This window comes from Pelobates fuscus, chromosome 6 (assembly GCF_036172605.1).
Source record: "Pelobates fuscus isolate aPelFus1 chromosome 6, aPelFus1.pri, whole genome shotgun sequence".
Taxonomy (NCBI): Eukaryota; Metazoa; Chordata; class Amphibia; order Anura; family Pelobatidae; genus Pelobates; species Pelobates fuscus.
Genome location: NC_086322.1, coordinates 7,016,979 through 7,037,679, shown reverse-complemented (window position 1 = coordinate 7,037,679; position 20,701 = coordinate 7,016,979). Strand labels below are relative to the sequence as shown.

The window sequence follows — 20,701 nt, the reverse complement described above, 5'->3', positions numbered from 1 at the left end:
TGCAGTCTTAAGAAAGACTTTGCAGTCTTAAAAGCGTCATCTGAGCAGTTAGGACTTGCATTAATGACTTACGATAAACCATTGATTTTAAATGGTTGATAATGAAAACCATACATTTTTTTATGATTTCTCTCATACAATTCTAAGTAAAAGCTAAACTTGTATTAATATAAGATGTTAGCTTTGAAAGGTGATATCAGAAGCACCAGGAAATATATATATTGATGGTGGCATGCCAACATCTTCTCTGTGGAGCACTTGAAGGGTTTTGCTACAAATGATTTTTGCTGACTATATTAAACACAGTTGGAAGCTACGTGTTTCAAAAGAAAGACACCAATTGCTTGGGCTCGTCCGGGATTTGAACCCGGGACCTCTCGCACCCAAAGCGAGAATCATACCCCTAGACCAACGAGCCATTACATTAGTTGGGTTTTAGGAAAAAAATTGCCAGACTAACGCGCCAGACAGCATTTGTGTTCTCAAAATAGAAACAAAGTTTTCGTTTTGAAGTGAGGATTTTAAATTTCCTCAATAGGATCTGTTTTTCCAATATCATTTTCATTGTATGGGTAAATTAACAGTTGAGGTTTATGTACGATGGTGTTAAATCATATTGACAGTTGTCAAAGTTGATTCTGTTTCTCGTCAAATTGCTGGGGAAGACTTAAAATGTCCATTCATTTCTTAATTGTTTATGAGGGCTTTGTTGGTTTAGGAGAAATTTGTGGTTCAAATATATGTTGGAAAAGCACATGAAGGATTTAACTTTCTTTCTCATATTCTGCATGCTATCACCATGTTGAAAATAAAGTAAAGATGTGCAGAGGAGAAATTAATTATAAATAGTCTTGTGCAAAATAATGTTTGGGGAGGTTGGCCTGGTTCCATAACTTGAATCCACAGCCGAACGTAACGACTGCCTTGAATTTACCTTTACAGTTTTATTCATCGATACATTCAGGCGTGTACTGGAAGGAATTTGATTCAAACCTACCCTCTCCAACACACATTTGCACATGTCTAAGTATGAATAAAAATAGAATTCCGTATGTCAAAACATATATTTTTTTCCCCTTTGTTTGTTGTTAACAAAGATTTTGCAGTCTTAAGAAAGACTTTGCAGTCTTAAAAGCGTCATCTGAGCAGTTAGGACTTGCATTAATGACTTACGATAAACCATTGATTTTAAATGGTTGATAATGAAAACAACACATTTTTTATGATTTCTCTCATACAATTCTAAGTAAAAGCTAAACTTGTATTAATATAAGATGTTAGCTTTGAAAGGTGATATCAGAAGCACCAGGAAATATATATATTGATGGTGGCATGCCAACATCTTCTCTGTGGAGCACTTGAAGGGTTTTGCTACAAATGATTTTTGCTGACTATATTAAACACAGTTGGAATCTACGTGTTTCAAAATAAAAACACCAATTGCATGGGCTCGTCCGGGATTTGAACCCGGGACCTCTCGCACCCAAAGCGAGAATCATACCCCTAGACCAACGAGCCATTACATTAGCTGGGTTTTAGGAAAAAAATTGCCAGACTAACGCGCCAGACAGCGTTTGTGTTCTCAAAATAGAAACAAAGTTTTCGTTTTGAAGTGAGGATTTTAAATTTCCTCAATAGGATCTGTTTTTCCAATATCATTTTCATTGTATGTGTAAATTAACAGTTGAGGTTTATGTACGATGGTGTTAAATCATATTGACAGTTGTCAAAGTTGAGTCTGTTTCTGGTCAAATTGCTGGGGAAGACTTAAAATGTCCATTCATTTCTTAATTGTTTATTAGGGCTTTGTTGGTTTAGGAGAAATTTGTGGTTCAAATATATGTTGGAAAAGCACATGAAGGATTTAACTTTCTTTCTCATATTCTGCATGCTATCACCATGTTGAAAATAAAGTAAAGATGTGCAGAGGAGAAATTAATTATAAATAGTCTTGTGCAAAATAATGTTTGGGGAGGTTGGCCTGGTTCCATAACTTGAATCCACAGCCGAACGTAACGACTGCCTTGAATTTACCTTTACAGTTTTATTCATCGATACATTCAGGCGTGTACTGGAAGGAATTTGATTCAAACCTACCCTCTCCAACACATATTTGCACATGTCTAAGTATGAATAAAAATAGAATTCCGTATGTCAAAACATATATTTTTTTCCCCTTTGTTTGTTGTTAACAAAGATTTTGCAGTCTTAAGAAAGACTTTGCAGTCTTAAAAGCGTCATCTGAGCAGTTAGGACTTGCATTAATGACTTACGATAAACCATTGATTTTAAATGGTTGATAATGAAAACAACACATTTTTTATGATTTCTCTCATTCAATTCTAAGTAAAAGCTAAACTTGTATTAATATAAGATGTTAGCTTTGAAAGGTGATATCAGAAGCACCAGGAAATATATATATTGATGGTGGCATGCCAACATCTTCTCTGTGGAGCACTTGAAGGGTTTTGCTACAAATGATTTTTGCTGACTATATTAAACACAGTTGGAATCTACGTGTTTCAAAATAAAAACACCAATTGCATGGGCTCGTCCGGGATTTGAAACCGGGACCTCTCGCACCCAAAGCGAGAATCATACCCCTAGACCAACGAGCCATTACATTAGCTGGGTTTTAGGAAAAAAATTGCCAGACTAACGCGCCAGACAGCGTTTGTGTTCTCAAAATAGAAACAAAGTTTTCGTTTTGAAGTGAGGATTTTAAATTTCCTCAATAGGATCTGTTTTTCCAATATCATTTTCATTGTATTTGTAAATTAACAGTTGAGGTTTATGTACGATGGTGTTAAATCATATTGACAGTTGTCAAAGTTGAGTCTGTTTCTGGTCAAATTGCTGGGGAAGACTTAAAATGTCCATTCATTTCTTAATTGTTTATTAGGGCTTTGTTGGTTTAGGATAAATTTGTGGTTCAAATATATGTTGGAAAAGCACATGAAGGATTTAACTTTCTTTCTCATATTCTGCATGCTATCACCATGTTGAAAATAAAGTAAAGATGTGCAGAGGAGAAATTAATTATAAATAGTCTTGTGCAAAATAATGTTTGGGGAGGTTGGCCTGGTTCCATAACTTGAATCCACAGCCGAACGTAACGACTGCCTTGAATTTACCTTTACAGTTTTATTCATCGATACATTCAGGCGTGTACTGGAAGGAATTTGATTCAAACCTACCCTCTCCAACACATATTTGCACATGTCTAAGTATGAATAAAAATAGAATTCCGTATGGCAAAACATATATTTTTTCCCCTTTGTTTGTTGTTAACAAAGATTTTGCAGTCTTAAGAAAGACTTTGCAGTCTTAAAAGCGTCATCTGAGCAGTTAGGACTTGCATTAATGACTTACGATAAACCATTGATTTTAAATGGTTGATAATGAAAACAACACATTTTTTTATGATTTCTCTCATACAATTCTAAGTAAAAGCTAAACTTGTATTAATATAAGATGTTAGCTTTGAAAGGTGATATCAGAAGCACCAGGAAATATATATATTGATGGTGGCATGCCAACATCTTCTCTGTGGAGCACTTGAAGGGTTTTGCTACAAATGATTTTTGCTGACTATATTAAACACAGTTGGAATCTACGTGTTTCAAAATAAAAACACCAATTGCATGGGCTCGTCCGGGATTTGAAACCGGGACCTCTCGCACCCAAAGCGAGAATCATACCCCTAGACCAACGAGCCATTACATTAGCTGGGTTTTAGGAAAAAAATTGCCAGACTAACGCGCCAGACAGCGTTTGTGTTCTCAAAATAGAAACAAAGTTTTCGTTTTGAAGTGAGGATTTTAAATTTCCTCAATAGGATCTGTTTTTCCAATATCATTTTCATTGTATTTGTAAATTAACAGTTGAGGTTTATGTACGATGGTGTTAAATCATATTGACAGTTGTCAAAGTTGAGTCTGTTTCTGGTCAAATTGCTGGGGAAGACTTAAAATGTCCATTCATTTCTTAATTGTTTATTAGGGCTTTGTTGGTTTAGGATAAATTTGTGGTTCAAATATATGTTGGAAAAGCACATGAAGGATTTAACTTTCTTTCTCATATTCTGCATGCTATCACCATGTTGAAAATAAAGTAAAGATGTGCAGAGGAGAAATTAATTATAAATAGTCTTGTGCAAAATAATGTTTGGGGAGGTTGGCCTGGTTCCATAACTTGAATCCACAGCCGAACGTAACGACTGCCTTGAATTTACCTTTACAGTTTTATTCATCGATACATTCAGGCGTGTACTGGAAGGAATTTGATTCAAACCTACCCTCTCCAACACATATTTGCACATGTCTAAGTATGAATAAAAATAGAATTCTGTATGTCAAAACATATATTTTTTTCCCCTTTGTTTGTTGTTAACAAAGATTTTGCAGTCTTAAGAAAGACTTTGCAGTCTTAAAAGCGTCATCTGAGCAGTTAGGACTTGCATTAATGACTTACGATAAACCATTGATTTTAAATGGTTGATAATGAAAACCATACATTTTTTTATGATTTCTCTCATACAATTCTAAGTAAAAGCTAAACTTGTATTAATATAAGATGTTAGCTTTGAAAGGTGATATCAGAAGCACCAGGAAATATATATATTGATGGTGGCATGCCAACATCTTCTCTGTGGAGCACTTGAAGGGTTTTGCTACAAATGATTTTTGCTGACTATATTAAACACAGTTGGAAGCTACGTGTTTCAAAAGAAAGACACCAATTGCTTGGGCTCGTCCGGGATTTGAACCCGGGACCTCTCGCACCCAAAGCGAGAATCATACCCCTAGACCAACGAGCCATTACATTAGTTGGGTTTTAGGAAAAAAATTGCCAGACTAACGCGCCAGACAGCATTTGTGTTCTCAAAATAGAAACAAAGTTTTCGTTTTGAAGTGAGGATTTTAAATTTCCTCAATAGGATCTGTTTTTCCAATATCATTTTCATTGTATGGGTAAATTAACAGTTGAGGTTTATGTACGATGGTGTTAAATCATATTGACAGTTGTCAAAGTTGATTCTGTTTCTCGTCAAATTGCTGGGGAAGACTTAAAATGTCCATTCATTTCTTAATTGTTTATGAGGGCTTTGTTGGTTTAGGAGAAATTTGTGGTTCAAATATATGTTGGAAAAGCACATGAAGGATTTAACTTTCTTTCTCATATTCTGCATGCTATCACCATGTTGAAAATAAAGTAAAGATGTGCAGAGGAGAAATTAATTATAAATAGTCTTGTGCAAAATAATGTTTGGGGAGGTTGGCCTGGTTCCATAACTTGAATCCACAGCCGAACGTAACGACTGCCTTGAATTTACCTTTACAGTTTTATTCATCGATACATTCAGGCGTGTACTGGAAGGAATTTGATTCAAACCTACCCTCTCCAACACACATTTGCACATGTCTAAGTATGAATAAAAATAGAATTCCGTATGTCAAAACATATATTTTTTTCCCCTTTGTTTGTTGTTAACAAAGATTTTGCAGTCTTAAGAAAGACTTTGCAGTCTTAAAAGCGTCATCTGAGCAGTTAGGACTTGCATTAATGACTTACGATAAACCATTGATTTTAAATGGTTGATAATGAAAACAACACATTTTTTATGATTTCTCTCATACAATTCTAAGTAAAAGCTAAACTTGTATTAATATAAGATGTTAGCTTTGAAAGGTGATATCAGAAGCACCAGGAAATATATATATTGATGGTGGCATGCCAACATCTTCTCTGTGGAGCACTTGAAGGGTTTTGCTACAAATGATTTTTGCTGACTATATTAAACACAGTTGGAATCTACGTGTTTCAAAATAAAAACACCAATTGCATGGGCTCGTCCGGGATTTGAACCCGGGACCTCTCGCACCCAAAGCGAGAATCATACCCCTAGACCAACGAGCCATTACATTAGCTGGGTTTTAGGAAAAAAATTGCCAGACTAACGCGCCAGACAGCGTTTGTGTTCTCAAAATAGAAACAAAGTTTTCGTTTTGAAGTGAGGATTTTAAATTTCCTCAATAGGATCTGTTTTTCCAATATCATTTTCATTGTATGTGTAAATTAACAGTTGAGGTTTATGTACGATGGTGTTAAATCATATTGACAGTTGTCAAAGTTGAGTCTGTTTCTGGTCAAATTGCTGGGGAAGACTTAAAATGTCCATTCATTTCTTAATTGTTTATTAGGGCTTTGTTGGTTTAGGAGAAATTTGTGGTTCAAATATATGTTGGAAAAGCACATGAAGGATTTAACTTTCTTTCTCATATTCTGCATGCTATCACCATGTTGAAAATAAAGTAAAGATGTGCAGAGGAGAAATTAATTATAAATAGTCTTGTGCAAAATAATGTTTGGGGAGGTTGGCCTGGTTCCATAACTTGAATCCACAGCCGAACGTAACGACTGCCTTGAATTTACCTTTACAGTTTTATTCATCGATACATTCAGGCGTGTACTGGAAGGAATTTGATTCAAACCTACCCTCTCCAACACATATTTGCACATGTCTAAGTATGAATAAAAATAGAATTCCGTATGGCAAAACATATATTTTTTCCCCTTTGTTTGTTGTTAACAAAGATTTTGCAGGCTTAAGAAAGACTTTGCAGTCTTAAAAGCGTCATCTGAGCAGTTAGGACTTGCATTAATGACTTACGATAAACCATTGATTTTAAATGGTTGATAATGAAAACAACACATTTTTTTATGATTTCTCTCATACAATTCTAAGTAAAAGCTAAACTTGTATTAATATAAGATGTTAGCTTTGAAAGGTGATATCAGAAGCACCAGGAAATATATATATTGATGGTGGCATGCCAACATCTTCTCTGTGGAGCACTTGAAGGGTTTTGCTACAAATGATTTTTGCTGACTATATTAAACACAGTTGGAATCTACGTGTTTCAAAATAAAAACACCAATTGCATGGGCTCGTCCGGGATTTGAACCCGGGACCTCTCGCACCCAAAGCGAGAATCATACCCCTAGACCAACGAGCCATTACATTAGCTGGGTTTTAGGAAAAAAATTGCCAGACTAACGCGCCAGACAGCGTTTGTGTTCTCAAAATAGAAACAAAGTTTTCGTTTTGAAGTGAGGATTTTAAATTTCCTCAATAGGATCTGTTTTTCCAATATCATTTTCATTGTATTTGTAAATTAACAGTTGAGGTTTATGTACGATGGTGTTAAATCATATTGACAGTTGTCAAAGTTGAGTCTGTTTCTGGTCAAATTGCTGGGGAAGACTTAAAATGTCCATTCATTTCTTAATTGTTTATTAGGGCTTTGTTGGTTTAGGAGAAATTTGTGGTTCAAATATATGTTGGAAAAGCACATGAAGGATTTAACTTTCTTTCTCATATTCTGCATGCTATCACCATGTTGAAAATAAAGTAAAGATGTGCAGAGGAGAAATTAATTATAAATAGTCTTGTGCAAAATAATGTTTGGGGAGGTTGGCCTGGTTCCATAACTTGAATCCACAGCCGAACGTAACGACTGCCTTGAATTTACCTTTACAGTTTTATTCATCGATACATTCAGGCGTGTACTGGAAGGAATTTGATTCAAACCTACCCTCTCCAACACATATTTGCACATGTCTAAGTATGAATAAAAATAGAATTCCGTATGGCAAAACATATATTTTTTCCCCTTTGTTTGTTGTTAACAAAGATTTTGCAGGCTTAAGAAAGACTTTGCAGTCTTAAAAGCGTCATCTGAGCAGTTAGGACTTGCATTAATGACTTACGATAAACCATTGATTTTAAATGGTTGATAATGAAAACAACACATTTTTTATGATTTCTCTCATACAATTCTAAGTAAAAGCTAAACTTGTATTAATATAAGATGTTAGCTTTGAAAGGTGATATCAGAAGCACCAGGAAATATATATATTGATGGTGGCATGCCAACATCTTCTCTTTGGAGCACTTGAAGGGTTTTGCTATAAGTGATTTTTGCTGACTATATTAAACACAGTTCGAAGCTACGTGTTTCAAAAGAAAAAACACCAAACGCTTGGGCTCGTCCGGGATTGAACCCAGGACGTCTCACACCCTAAGCGAGAATCATACCCCTAGACCAACGAGCCATTACATTAGTTGGGTTTTAGGATAAAAATTGCCAGACTAAAGCGCCAGACAGCGTTTGTGTTCTCAAAATAGAAACAAAGTTTTCGTTTTGAAGTGAGGATTTTAAAATTCCTCAATAGGATCTGTTTTTCCAATATCATTTTCATTGTATGGGTGAATTAACAGTTGAGGTTTATGTACGATGGTGATAAATCATATTGACTGTTGTCAAAGTTGAGTCTGCTTCTGGTCAAATTGCTGGGGAAGACTTAAAATGTCCATTCATTTCTTAATTGTTTATGAGGGCTTTGTTGGTTTAGGAGAAATTTGTGGTTCTAATATATGTTGGAAAAGCACATGAAGGATTTAACTTTCTTTCTCATATTCTGCATGCTATCACCATGTTGAAAATAAAGTAAAGTTGTGCAGAGGAGAAATTAATTATAAATAGTCTTGTGCAAAATAATGTTTGGGGAGGTTGGCCTGGTTCCATAACTTGAATCCACAGCCGAACGTAACGACTGCCTTGAATTTACCTTTACAGTTTTATTCATCGATACATTCAGGCGTGTACTGGAAGGAATTTGATTCAAACCTACCCTCTCCATCACATATTTGCACAAGTCTAAGTATGAATAAAAATAGAATTCCGTATGTCAAAACATATATTTTTTCCCCTTTGTTTGTTGTTAACAAAGATTTTGCAGTCTTAAGAAAGACTTTGCAGTCTTAAAAGCGTCATCTGAGCAGTTAGGACTTGCATTAATGACTTACGATAAACCATTGATTTTAAATGGTTGATAATGAAAACGACACATTTTTTATGATTTCTCTCATACATTTCTAAGTAAAAGCTAAACGAGTATTAATATAATATGTTAGCTTTGAAAGGTGATATCAGAAGCACCAGGAAATATATATATTGATGGTGGCATGTCAACATCTTCTCTTTGAAGCACTTGAAGGGTTTTGCTATAAGTGATTTTTGCTGACTATATTAAACACAGTTCGAAGCTACGTGTTTCAAAAGAAAAACACCAAATGCTTGGGCTCGTCCGGGATTTGAACCCGGGACCTCTCGCACCCTAAGCGAGAATCATACCCCTAGACCAACGAGCCATTACATTAGTTGGGTTTTAGGAAAAAAATTGCCAGACTAACGCGCCAGACAGCGTTTGTGTTCTCAAAATAGAAACAAAGTTTTCGTTTTGAAGTGAGGATTTTAAAATTCCTCAATAGGATCTGTTTTTCCAATATCATTTTCATTGTATGGGTGAATTAACAGTTGAGGTTTATATACGATGGTGATAAATCATATTGACTGTTGTCAAAGTTGAGTCTGCTTCTGGTCAAATTGCTGGGGAAGACTTAAAATGTCCATTCATTTCTTAATTGTTTATGAGGGCTTTGTTGGTTTAGGAGAAATTTGTGGTTCTAATATATGTTGGAAAAGCACATGAAGGATTTAACTTTCTTTCTCATATTTTGCATGCTATCACCATGTTGAAAATAAAGTAAAGTTGTGCAGAGGAGAAATTAATTATAAATAGTCTTGTGCAAAATAATGTTTGGGGAGGTTGGCCTGGTTCCATAACTTGAATCCACAGCCGAACGTAACGACTGCCTTGAATTTACCTTTACAGTTTTATTCATCGATACATTCAGGCGTGTACTGGAAGGAATTTGATTCAAACCTACCCTCTCCATCACATATTTGCACAAGTCTAAGTATGAATAAAAATAGAATTCCGTATGTCAAAACATATATTTTTTCCCCTTTGTTTGTTGTTAACAAAGATTTTGCAGTCTTAAGAAAGACTTTGCAGTCTTAAAAGCGTCATCTGAGCAGTTAGGACTTGCATTAATGACTTACGATAAACCATTGATTTTAAATGGTTGATAATGAAAACGACACATTTTTTATGATTTCTCTCATACATTTCTAAGTAAAAGCTAAACGAGTATTAATATAAGATGTTAGCTTTGAAAGGTGATATCAGAAGCACCAGGAAATATATATATTGATGGTGGCATGCCAACATCTTCTCTTTGGAGCACTTGAAGGGTTTTGCTATAAGTGATTTTTGCTGACTATATTAAACACAGTTCGAAGCTACGTGTTTCAAAAAAAAAACCACCAAATGCTTGGGCTCGTCCGGGATTTGAACCCGGGCCCTCTCGCACCCTAAGCGAGAATCATACCCCTAGACCAACGAGCCATTACATTAGTTGGGTTTTAGGAAAAAAATTGCCAGACTAACGCGCCAGACAGCGTTTGTGTTCTCAAAATAGAAACAAAGTTTTCGTTTTGAAGTGAGGATTTTAAAATTCCTCAATAGGATCTGTTTTTCCAATATCATTTTCATTGTATGGGTGAATTAACAGTTGAGGTTTATGTACGATGGTGATAAATCATATTGACTGTTGTCAAAGTTGAGTCTGCTTCTGGTCAAATTGCTGGGGAAGACTTAAAATGTCCATTCATTTCTTAATTGTTTATGAGGGCTTTGTTGGTTTAGGAGAAATTTGTGGTTCTAATATATGTTGGAAAAGCACATGAAGGATTTAACTTTCTTTCTCATATTCTGCATGCTATCACCATGTTGAAAATAAAGTAAAGATGTGCAGAGGAGAAATTAATTATAAATAGTCTTGTGCAAAATAATGTTTCGGGAGGTTGGCCTGGTTCCATAACTTGAATCCACAGTCGAACGTAACGACTGCCTTGAATTTACCTTTACAGTTTTATTCATCGATACATTCAGGCGTGTGCTGGAAGGAATTTGATTCAAACCTACCCTCTCCATCACATATTTGCACAAGTCTAAGTATGAATAAAAATAGAATTCCGTATGTCAAAACATATATTTTTTCCCCTTTGTTTGTTGTTAACAAAGATTTTGCAGTCTTAAGAAAGACTTTGCAGTCTTAAAAGCGTCATCTGAGCAGTTAGGACTTGCATTAATGACTTACGATAAACCATTGATTTTAAATGGTTGATAATGAAAACGACACATTTTTTATGATTTCTCTCATACATTTCTAAGTAAAAGCTAAACGAGTATTAATATAAGATGTTAGCTTTGAAAGGTGATATCAGAAGCACCAGGAAATATATATATTGATGGTGGCATGCCAACATCTTCTCTTTGGAGCACTTGAAGGGTTTTGCTATAAGTGATTTTTGCTGACTATATTAAACACAGTTCGAAGCTACGTGTTTCAAAAGAAAAACACCAAATGCTTGGGCTCGTCCGGGATTTGAACCCGGGCCCTCTCGCACCCTAAGCGAGAATCATACCCCTAGACCAACGAGCCATTACATTAGTTGGGTTTTAGGAAAAAAATTGCCAGACTAACGCGCCAGACAGCGTTTGTGTTCTCAAAATAGAAACAAAGTTTTCGTTTTGAAGTGAGGATTTTAAAATTCCTCAATAGGATCTGTTTTTCCAATATCATTTTCATTGTATGGGTGAATTAACAGTTGAGGTTTATGTACGATGGTGATAAATCATATTGACTGTTGTCAAAGTTGAGTCTGCTTCTGGTCAAATTGCTGGGGAAGACTTAAAATGTCCATTCATTTCTTAATTGTTTATGAGGGCTTTGTTGGTTTAGGAGAAATTTGTGGTTCTAATATATGTTGGAAAAGCACATGAAGGATTTAACTTTCTTTCTCATATTCTGCATGCTATCACCATGTTGAAAATAAAGTAAAGATGTGCAGAGGAGAAATTAATTATAAATAGTCTTGTGCAAAATAATGTTTGGGGAGGTTGGCCTGGTTCCATAACTTGAATCCACAGTCGAACGTAACGACTGCCTTGAATTTACCTTTACAGTTTTATTCGATACAGTCAGGCGTGTACTGGAAGGAATTTGATTCAAACCTACCCTCTCCATCACATATTTGCACAAGTCTAAGTATGAATAAAAATAGAATTCCGTATGTCAAAACATATATTTTTTCCCCTTTGTTTGTTGTTAACAAAGATTTTGCAGTCTTAAGAAAGACTTTGCAGTCTTAAAAGCGTCATCTGAGCAGTTAGGACTTGCATTAATGACTTACGATAAACCATTGATTTTAAATGGTTGATAATGAAAACGACACATTTTTTATGATTTCTCTCATACATTTCTAAGTAAAAGCTAAACGAGTATTAATATAAGATGTTAGCTTTGAAAGGTGATATCAGAAGCACCAGGAAATATATATATTGATGGTGGCATGCCAACATCTTCTCTTTGGAGCACTTGAAGGGTTTTGATATAAGTGATTTTTGCTGACTATATTAAACACAGTTCAAAGCTACGTGTTTCAAAAGAAAAAACACCAAATGCTTGGGCTCGTCCGGGATTTGAACCCGGGACCTCTCGCACCCTACGCGAGAATCAACGAGCCATTACATTAGTTGGGTTTTAGGAAAAAATTGCCAGACTAACGCGCCAGACAGCGTTTGTGTTCTCAAAATAGAAACAAAGTTTTCGTTTTGAAGTGAGGATTTTAAAATTCCTCAATAGGATCTGTTTTTCCAATATCATTTTCATTGTATGGGTGAATTAACAGTTGAGGTTTATGTACGATGGTGATAAATCATATTGACTGTTGTCAAAGTTGAGTCTGCTTCTGGTCAAATTGCTGGGGAAGACTTAAAATGTCCATTCATTTCTTAATTGTTTATGAGGGCTTTGTTGGTTTAGGAGAAATTTGTGGTTCTAATATATGTTGGAAAAGCACATGAAGGATTTAACTTTCTTTCTCATATTCTGCATGCTATCACCATGTTGAAAATAAAGTAAAGTTGTGCAGAGGAGAAATTAATTATAAATAGTCTTGTGCAAAATAATGTTTGAGGAGGTTGGCCTGGTTCCATAACTTGAATCCACAGTCGAACGTAACGACTGCCTTGAATTTACCTTTACAGTTTTATTCATCGATACATTCAGGCGTGTACTGGAAGGAATTTGATTCAAACCTACCCTCTCCATCACATATTTGCACAAGTCTAAGTATGAATAAAAATAGAATTCCGTATGTCAAAACATATATTTTTTCCCCTTTGTTTGTTGTTAACAGAGATTTTGCAGTCTTAAGAAAGACTTTGCAGTCTTAAAAGCGTCATCTGAGCAGTTAGGACTTGCATTAATGACTTACGATAAACCATTGATTTTAAATGGTTGATAATGAAAACGACACATTTTTTATGATTTCTCTCATACATTTCTAAGTAAAAGCTAAACGAGTATTAATATAAGATGTTAGCTTTGAAAGGTGATATCAGAAGCACCAGGAAATAGATATATTGATGGTGGCATGCCAACATCTTCTCTTTGGAGCACTTGAAGGGTTTTGCTATAAGTGATTTTTGCTGACTATATTAAACACAGTTCGAAGCTACGTGTTTCAAAAGAAAAAACACCAAATGCTTGGGCTCGTCCGGGATTTGAACCCGGAACCTCTCGCACCCTAAGCGAGAATCATACGCCTAGACCAACGAGCCATTACATTAGTTGGGTTTTAGGAAAAAATTGCCAGACTAACGCGCCAGACAGCGTTTGTGTTCTCAAAATAGAAACAAAGTTTTCGTTTTGAAGTGAGGATTTTAAAATTCCTCAATAGGATCTGTTTTTCCAATATCATTTTCATTGTATGGGTGAATTAACAGTTGAGGTTTATGTACGATGGTGATAAATCATATTGACTGTTGTCAAAGTTGAGTCTGCTTCTGGTCAAATTGCTGGGGAAGACTTAAAATGTCCATTCATTTCTTAATTGTTTATGAGGGCTTTGTTGGTTTAGGAGAAATTTGTGGTTCTAATATATGTTGGAAAAGCACATGAAGGATTTAACTTTCTTTCTCATATTCTGCATGCTATCACCATGTTGAAAATAAAGTAAAGTTGTGCAGAGGAGAAATTAATTATAAATAGTCTTGTGCAAAATAATGTTTGGGGAGGTTGGCCTGGTTCCATAACTTGAATCCACAGCCGAACGTAACGACTGCCTTGAATTTACCTTTACAGTTTTATTCATCGATACATTCAGGCGTGTACTGGAAGGAATTTGATTCAAACCTACCCTCTCCATCACATATTTGCACAAGTCTAAGTATGAATAAAAATAGAATTCCGTATGTCAAAACATATATTTTTTCCCCGTTGTTTGTTGTTAACAAAGATTTTGCAGTCTTAAGAAAGACTTTGCAGTCTTAAAAGCGTCATCTGAGCAGTTAGGACTTGCATTAATGACTTACGATAAACCATTGATTTTAAATGGTTGATAATGAAAACGACACATTTTTTATGATTTCTCTCATACATTTCTAAGTAAAAGCTAAACGAGTATTAATATAAGATGTTAGCTTTGAAAGGTGATATCAGAAGCACCAGGAAATATATATATTGATGGTGGCATGCCAACATCTTCTCTTTGGAGCACTTGAAGGGTTTTGCTATAAGTGATTTTTGCTGACTATATTAAACACAGTTCGAAGCTACGTGTTTCAAAAGAAAAAACACCAAATGCTTGGGCTCGTCCGGGATTTGAACCTGGGACCTCTCACACCCTAAGCGAGAATCATACCCCTAGACCAACGAGCCATTACATTAGTTGGGTTTTAGGATAAAAATTGCCAGACTAATGCGCCAGACAGCGTTTGTGTTCTCAAAATAGAAACAAAGTTTTCGTTTTGAAGTGAGGATTTTAAAATTCCTCAATAGGATCTGTTTTTCCAATATCATTTTCATTGTATGGGTGAATTAACAGTTGAGGTTTATGTACGATGGTGATAAATCATATTGACTGTTGTCAAAGTTGAGTCTGCTTCTGGTCAAATTGCTGGGGAAGACTTAAAATGTCCATTCATTTCTTAATTGTTTATGAGAGCTTTGTTGGTTTAGGAGAAATTTGTGGTTCTAATATATGTTGGAAAAGCACATGAAGGATTTAACTTTCTTTCTCATATTCTGCATGCTATCACCATGTTGAAAATAAAGTAAAGTTGTGCAGAGGAGAAATTAATTATAAATAGTCTTGTGCAAAATAATGTTTGGGGAGGTTGGCCTGGTTCCATAACTTGAATCCACAGCCGAACGTAACGACTGCCTTGAATTTACCTTTACAGTTTTATTCATCGATACATTCAGGCGTGTACTGGAAGGAATTTGATTCAAACCTACCCTCTCCATCACATATTTGCACAAGTCTAAGTATGAATAAAAATAGAATTCCGTATGTCAAAACATATATTTTTTCCCCTTTGTTTGTTGTTAACAAAGATTTTGCAGTCTTAAGAAAGACTTTGCAGTCTTAAAAGCGTCATCTGAGCAGTTAGGACTTGCATTAATGACTTACGATAAACCATTGATTTTAAATGGTTGATAATGAAAACGACACATTTTTTATGATTTCTCTCATACATTTCTAAGTAAAAGCTAAACGAGTATTAATATAAGATGTTAGCTTTGAAAGGTGATATCAGAAGCACCAGGAAATATATATATTGATGGTGGCATGCCAACATCTTCTCTTTGGAGCACTTGAAGGGTTTTGCTATAAGTGATTTTTGCTGACTATATTAAACACAGTTCGAACCTACGTGTTTCAAAAGAAAAAACACCAACGTCCGGGATTTGAACCTGGGACCTCTCACACCCTAAGCGAGAATCATACCCCTAGACCAGGGGTAGGCAACCTTCGGCTCTACAGATGTTTTGGACTACATCTCCCATAATGCTTTTACAGCCATATTGCTGGCAAAGCATCAAGGGAGATGTAGTCCACAACATCTGTAGAGCCGAAGGTTGCCTACCCCTGCCCTAGACCAACGAGCCATTACATTAGTTGGGTTTTAGGATAAAAATTGCCAGACTAATGCGCCAGACAGCGTTTGTGTTCTCAAAATAGAAACAAAGTTTTCGTTTTGAAGTGAGGATTTTAAAATTCCTCAATAGGATCTGTTTTTCCAATATCATTTTCATTGTATGGGTGAATTAACAGTTGAGGTTTATGTACGATGGTGATAAATCATATTGACTGTTGTCAAAGTTGAGTCTGCTTCTGGTCAAATTGCTGGGGAAGACTTAAAATGTCCATTCATTTCTTAATTGTTTATGAGGGCTTTGTTGGTTTAGGAGAAATTTGTGGTTCTAATATATGTTGGAAAAGCACATGAAGGATTTAACTTTCTTTCTCATATTCTGCATGCTATCACCATGTTGAAAATAAAGTAAAGATATGCAGAGGAGAAATTAATTATAAATAGTCTTGTGCAAAATAATGTTTGGGGAGGTTGGCCTGGTTCCATAACTTGAATCCACAGCCGAACGTAACGACTGCCTTGAATTTACCTTTACAGTTTTATTCATCGATACATTCAGGCGTGTACTGGAAGGAATTTGATTCAAACCTACCCTCTCCATCACATATTTGCACAAGTCTAAGTATGAATAAAAATAGAATTCCGTATGTCAAAACATATATTTTTTCCCCTTTGTTTGTTGTTAACAAAGATTTTGCAGTCTTAAGAAAGACTTTGCAGTCTTAAAAGCGTCATCTGAGCAGTTAGGACTTGCATTAATGACTTACGATAAACCATTGATTTTAAATCGTTGATAATGAAAACGACACATTTTTTATGATTTCTCTCATACATTTCTAAGTAAAAGCTAAACGAGTATTAATATAAGATGTTAGCTTTGAAAGGTGATATCAGAAGCACCAGGAAATATATATATTGATGGTGGCATGCCAACATCTTCTCTTTGGAGCACTTGAAGGGTTTTGATATAAGTGATTTTTGCTGACTATATTAAACACAGTTCAAAGCTACGTGTTTCAAAAGAAAAAACACCAAATGCTTGGGCTCGTCCGGGATTTGAACCCGGGACCTCTCGCACCCTACGCGAGAATCAACGAGCCATTACATTAGTTGGGTTTTAGGAAAAAATTGCCAGACTAACGCGCCAGACAGCGTTTGTGTTCTCAAAATAGAAACAAAGTTTTCGTTTTGAAGTGAGGATTTTAAAATTCCTCAATAGGATCTGTTTTTCCAATATCATTTTCATTGTATGGGTGAATTAACAGTTGAGGTTTATGTACGATGGTGATAAATCATATTGACTGTTGTCAAAGTTGAGTCTGCTTCTGGTCAAATTGCTGGGGAAGACTTAAAATGTCCATTCATTTCTTAATTGTTTATGAGGGCTTTGTTGGTTTAGGAGAAATTTGTGGTTCTAATATATGTTGGAAAAGCACATGAAGGATTTAACTTTCTTTCTCATATTCTGCATGCTATCACCATGTTGAAAATAAAGTAAAGTTGTGCAGAGGAGAAATTAATTATAAATAGTCTTGTGCAAAATAATGTTTGAGGAGGTTGGCCTGGTTCCATAACTTGAATCCACAGTCGAACGTAACGACTGCCTTGAATTTACCTTTACAGTTTTATTCATCGATACATTCAGGCGTGTACTGGAAGGAATTTGATTCAAACCTACCCTCTCCATCACATATTTGCACAAGTCTAAGTATGAATAAAAATAGAATTCCGTATGTCAAAACATATATTTTTTCCCCTTTGTTTGTTGTTAACAGAGATTTTGCAGTCTTAAGAAAGACTTTGCAGTCTTAAAAGCGTCATCTGAGCAGTTAGGACTTGCATTAATGACTTACGATAAACCATTGATTTTAAATGGTTGATAATGAAAACGACACATTTTTTATGATTTCTCTCATACATTTCTAAGTAAAAGCTAAACGAGTATTAATATAAGATGTTAGCTTTGAAAGGTGATATCAGAAGCACCAGGAAATAGATATATTGATGGTGGCATGCCAACATCTTCTCTTTGGAGCACTTGAAGGGTTTTGCTATAAGTGATTTTTGCTGACTATATTAAACACAGTTCGAAGCTACGTGTTTCAAAAGAAAAAACACCAAATGCTTGGGCTCGTCCGGGATTTGAACCCGGAACCTCTCGCACCCTAAGCGAGAATCATACGCCTAGACCAACGAGCCATTACATTAGTTGGGTTTTAGGAAAAAATTGCCAGACTAACGCGCCAGACAGCGTTTGTGTTCTCAAAATAGAAACAAAGTTTTCGTTTTGAAGTGAGGATTTTAAAATTCCTCAATAGGATCTGTTTTTCCAATATCATTTTCATTGTATGGGTGAATTAACAGTTGAGGTTTATGTACGATGGTGATAAATCATATTGACTGTTGTCAAAGTTGAGTCTGCTTCTGGTCAAATTGCTGGGGAAGACTTAAAATGTCCATTCATTTCTTAATTGTTTATGAGGGCTTTGTTGGTTTAGGAGAAATTTGTGGTTCTAATATATGTTGGAAAAGCACATGAAGGATTTAACTTTCTTTCTCATATTCTGCATGCTATCACCATGTTGAAAATAAAGTAAAGTTGTGCAGAGGAGAAATTAATTATAAATAGTCTTGTGCAAAATAATGTTTGGGGAGGTTGGCCTGGTTCCATAACTTGAATCCACAGCCGAACGTAACGACTGCCTTGAATTTACCTTTACAGTTTTATTCATCGATACATTCAGGCGTGTACTGGAAGGAATTTGATTCAAACCTACCCTCTCCATCACATATTTGCACAAGTCTAAGTATGAATAAAAATAGAATTCCGTATGTCAAAACATATATTTTTTCCCCTTTGTTTGTTGTTAACAAAGATTTTGCAGTCTTAAGAAAGACTTTGCAGTCTTAAAAGCGTCATCTGAGCAGTTAGGACTTGCATTAATGACTTACGATAAACCATTGATTTTAAATGGTTGATAATGAAAACGACACATTTTTTATGATTTCTCTCATACATTTCTAAGTAAAAGCTAAACGAGTATTAATATAAGATGTTAGCTTTGAAAGGTGATATCAGAAGCACCAGGAAATATATATATTGATGGTGGCATGCCAACATCTTCTCTTTGGAGCACTTGAAGGGTTTTGCTATAAGTGATTTTTGCTGACTATATTAAACACAGTTCGAAGCTACGTGTTTCAAAAGAAAAAACACCAAATGCTTGGGCTCGTCCGGGATTTGAACCTGGGACCTCTCACACCCTAAGCGAGAATCATACCCCTAGACCAACGAGCCATTACATTAGTTGGGTTTTAGGATAAAAATTGCCAGACTAATGCGCCAGACAGCGTTTGTGTTCTCAAAATAGAAACAAAGTTTTCGTTTTGAAGTGAGGATTTTAAAATTCCTCAATAGGATCTGTTTTTCCAATATCATTTTCATTGTATGGGTGAATTAACAGTTGAGGTTTATGTACGATGGTGATAAATCATATTGACTGTTGTCAAAGTTGAGTCTGCTTCTGGTCAAATTGCTGGGGAAGACTTAAAATGTCCATTCATTTCTTAATTGTTTATGAGGGCTTTGTTGGTTTAGGAGAAATTTGTGGTTCTAATATATGTTGAAAAGCACATGAAGGATTTAACTTTCTTTCTCATATTCTGCATGCTATCACCATGTTGAAAATAAAGTAAAGTTGTGCAGAGGAGAAATTAATTATAAATAGTCTTGTGCAAAATAATGTTTGGGGAGGTTGGCCTGGTTCCATAACTTGAATCCACAGCCGAACGTAACGACTGCCTTGAATTTACCTTTACAGTTTTATTCATCGATACATTCAGGCGTGTACTGGAAGGAATTTGATTCAAACCTACCCTCTCCATCACATATTTGCACAAGTCTAAGTATGAATAAAAATAGAATTCCGTATGTCAAAACATATATTTTTTCCCCTTTGTTTGTTGTTAACAAAGATTTTGCAGTCTTAAGAAAGACTTTGCAGTCTTAAAAGCGTCATCTGAGCAGTTAGGACTTGCATTAATGACTTACGATAAACCATTGATTTTAAATGGTTGATAATGAAAACGACACATTTTTTATGATTTCTCTCATACATTTCTAAGTAAAAGCTAAACGAGTATTAATATAAGATGTTAGCTTTGAAAGGTGATATCAGAAGCACCAGGAAATAGATATATTGATGGTGGCATGCCAACATCTTCTCTTTGGAGCACTTGAAGTGTTTTGCTATAAGTGATTTTTGCTGACTATATTAAACACAGTTCGAAGCTACACCAAATGCTTGGGCTCGTCCGGGATTTGAACCTGGGACCTCTCACACCCTAAGCGAGAATCATACCCCTAGACCAACGAGCCATTACATTAGTTGGGTTTTAGGATAAAAATTGCCAGACTAACGCGCCAGACAGCGTTTGTGTTCTCAAAATAGAAACAAAGTTTTCGTTTTGAAGTGAGGATTTTAAAATTCCTCAATAGGATCTGTTTTTCCAATATCATTTTCATTGTATGGGTGAATTAACAGTTGAGGTTTATGTACGATGGTGATAAATCATATTGACTGTTGTCAAAGTTGAGTCTGCTTCTGGTCAAATTGCTGGGGAAGACTTAAAATGTCCATTCATTTCTTAATTGTTTATGAGGGCTTTGTTGGTTTAGGAGAAATTTGTGGTTCTAATATATGTTGGAAAAGCACATGAAGGATTTAACTTTCTTTCTCATATTCTGCATGCTATCACCATGTTGAAAATAAAGTAAAGATGT

At 35.4% G+C, this 20,701-nt stretch overlaps 8 non-coding genes across 8 annotated transcripts; all 8 read right to left on the bottom strand.

Moving 5' to 3' along the window:
• Nucleotides 1-346: 346 nt before the first annotated feature.
• On the bottom strand, nt 347-418 carry TRNAP-UGG (transfer RNA proline (anticodon UGG)). The gene has a single exon. It is a non-coding gene; the product is annotated as a tRNA-Pro (tRNA).
• Nucleotides 419-1,446: 1,028 nt separating this feature from the next.
• Nucleotides 1,447-1,518, bottom strand: TRNAP-UGG (transfer RNA proline (anticodon UGG)). The gene has a single exon. It is a non-coding gene; the product is annotated as a tRNA-Pro (tRNA).
• Nucleotides 1,519-4,747: 3,229 nt separating this feature from the next.
• On the bottom strand, nt 4,748-4,819 carry TRNAP-UGG (transfer RNA proline (anticodon UGG)). Its single transcript has one exon. It is a non-coding gene; the product is annotated as a tRNA-Pro (tRNA).
• Nucleotides 4,820-5,847: 1,028 nt separating this feature from the next.
• On the bottom strand, nt 5,848-5,919 carry TRNAP-UGG (transfer RNA proline (anticodon UGG)). Its single transcript has one exon. It is a non-coding gene; the product is annotated as a tRNA-Pro (tRNA).
• Nucleotides 5,920-6,947: 1,028 nt separating this feature from the next.
• Nucleotides 6,948-7,019, bottom strand: TRNAP-UGG (transfer RNA proline (anticodon UGG)). The gene has a single exon. It is a non-coding gene; the product is annotated as a tRNA-Pro (tRNA).
• A 2,126-nt stretch (nt 7,020-9,145) lies between these two features.
• On the bottom strand, nt 9,146-9,217 carry TRNAP-AGG (transfer RNA proline (anticodon AGG)). The gene has a single exon. It is a non-coding gene; the product is annotated as a tRNA-Pro (tRNA).
• Nucleotides 9,218-10,245: 1,028 nt separating this feature from the next.
• TRNAP-AGG (transfer RNA proline (anticodon AGG)) lies at nt 10,246-10,317 on the bottom strand. The gene has a single exon. It is a non-coding gene; the product is annotated as a tRNA-Pro (tRNA).
• A 1,027-nt stretch (nt 10,318-11,344) lies between these two features.
• TRNAP-AGG (transfer RNA proline (anticodon AGG)) lies at nt 11,345-11,416 on the bottom strand. Its single transcript has one exon. It is a non-coding gene; the product is annotated as a tRNA-Pro (tRNA).
• Nucleotides 11,417-20,701: the final 9,285 nt, after the last annotated feature.